At 43.3% G+C, this 2,180-nt stretch overlaps 1 long non-coding RNA gene across 1 annotated transcript; it reads left to right on the top strand.

Annotated features, from left to right (window-relative positions):
* The first annotated feature begins 221 nt into the window (after positions 1-221).
* Positions 222-1,951, top strand: LOC136223527 (uncharacterized). The gene is made up of 3 exons (XR_010685999.1): positions 222-875; positions 961-1,143; positions 1,216-1,951. It is a non-coding gene; the product is annotated as an uncharacterized lncRNA (long non-coding RNA).
* The last annotated feature ends 229 nt before the right edge of the window (positions 1,952-2,180 follow it).

Here is a 2,180-nt window from a genome sequence, read left to right as displayed (position 1 = left end):
CTATTTTTCGGTGTATCAGAGCCATGTTGAAAGAGGGTTCACATTCCCTTTTCCTAAGGTAACTGGGTATTGGAGTTTTTTGGCGTACCCATTTTCCAACTGCATCTTAATGGGTGGCTGGATCTTGTACTAGATTCGTATTTGGCAGCGAATCTTAGCGTGACTTTGAGCCATTAGGTCTTGTGTTCCCTTCATACAATGACCAAACGTGGGGTAGAGGACCATATATCCTTTTTCAAGTTGAAAGTCTATTCACCTTTTCACAGTAAGATGTCAAACGTTCACATCTGGGTACAAAAATTCTTCTTTGTAAAGTTGGCGGATGCGTGTCCTTAGGATTTCCAAATTCTTGGAATTATAATCCTAAGGAACGAGCAAGTAGGGGCTTCATTCTTAATTCAGTGGAAGAGAATGTCGTGAAGCAACTACGGTCTGTCAAGCATAACTTCTAGGTGTATGACCAAGCCCTTGCAATCATGAAAGCAGGCCAACCTTTAGCGGAGGTTCATAATGGGGAGATCCGCTATAATTCTTATAAAGACTTCGAAGGTATTTTTATCTGCTTTTTGTCTGATGTTTTCCTTTTTATCCTTTTGGCAGGGGGAAACTAATGCGAAAGATGTGATTGTAGAGCGCATGAAGCACTAGAAAGCCTTAGAAGCTCAGGAGAAGGCGAACACGTCTTTGAATAAGCAGGAAGGGAAGCGCCTGCCGTTGAGCCGGGGGTTCTCCCTTCTACTAAGAAATCTAAGACTGATGGTGTCTCCATCGGGGAGAAGGTGGCCAACGTCTCTAAATCCTCCAATGGATCATGTCAGTTGGTGACATGATAAAAGCCAAAGGTGTCTTTTTTTAGTTCCTCCACATATACGCTGGTTCGTTTTTCATTCTGTTTTACCTTTTTTTTACCTTCTGTATTTTTCTTCATTGGACTAACCTTTTCATTCGCGTTGCTTTCAGCTCGAGAAGCCGGACCTCGGGGGCTATTGGGCTGCCACCTGTGGTCAGGAGCTTTCTTTGAGCTCTGATGTCATGATGAACGACCTGGAGGAAGCTATCGGGCGGATTCCTTTAGTCCTGCCTAATAGGGAAAAGTACCAGCCCACCAGCCACCTGAAATATATTAAGCGTAGGGCGTTGGCGGTAAGTCACTTTGTCTTTTTCTTCCTTTGGGATTTTTGAATGTGCTTTTAACCGAGTCTCTTTCTTTTCCAGATCATAGACCATGTTAATGCTGTAGAGACAGATATGGCTCTGAACGCCGTGGATGAGGCTCATATCAAGGAGTTGGAAGCTGATGTATCAACTCAGAAATCCAGTGCTCTTATTGTGAGTGCTCTTGTAGAGGGTCCCAACGAGAGGATACGCCAACTGGAGGCTGACCTTAAGGAGGAGAAGGCTGAAGTCAGGAGGCTGACAGGGGAGATAGCCTCAGAGAAGGATCAGCGCTAGAAGGACTGGGACAAACTTGAGGAGGTGTGTGGTCTACGGGCGTATTACTATGGCGAAAGGATCATGGTCGTCATCCAGAGAGATTATCCTGATTTGGGTTTTGAAGATCCGGAGATGGAGGTCCCCACCATCAATGGAGCCTTTCACTAAGTTTCTATGAAAAATGCCAAAGAGGTCATTTCTCAAGAAGCTTTGGCGCCTCTGGTGAAGGATGTTTTGACCAGTAGGAAAATTGAAGAGATCATCACTCTAGATGATGAGGATCGTGCTGCCGAAGATGAGGATATGCCCAAGGATGGAAAGCCTAAAGATGACACGCTAAAGCAGGCTCAACATGCTGATTCATCCCAAAGGGATAAGAACGGCGGCTGTCATCCAGTGTCCTCATTTGTTTTCCAGTTTTCTCGTTTTGACTAATGCCTTTTTTGTAATAATATAAGTACAATTTCAGTACAATGTTTGATATACCTTTTTTGATATATTTTTGTGAATCATTTGTCTTCCTGGAACTTATTTTTACTTTGCGTATATCTTTGCAAGTAGTTTTAGAATCTGGTTTTCTCTAGGATTTTGATTTCTTTAGGGTAGGTGGCCAGCCATGCCCTAAAACTTCCTTATCTTTGAGGAAAGGGTTTAAGCTTTCTGTGAGCTTTGTGGGTTTTATTTTTTCCTATCTTTTTTAGGAAAGTGAACCCGCGCTAGATGGGGATCAATTCTCTTATCTTTGA

Source organism: Euphorbia lathyris, chromosome 3 (assembly GCF_963576675.1).
Source record: "Euphorbia lathyris chromosome 3, ddEupLath1.1, whole genome shotgun sequence".
NCBI classification, from domain to species: domain Eukaryota; kingdom Viridiplantae; phylum Streptophyta; class Magnoliopsida; order Malpighiales; family Euphorbiaceae; genus Euphorbia; species Euphorbia lathyris.
The sequence above is the reverse complement of the archived record's forward strand: the minus strand, read 5'-3'. Positions and strand labels throughout refer to the sequence as shown.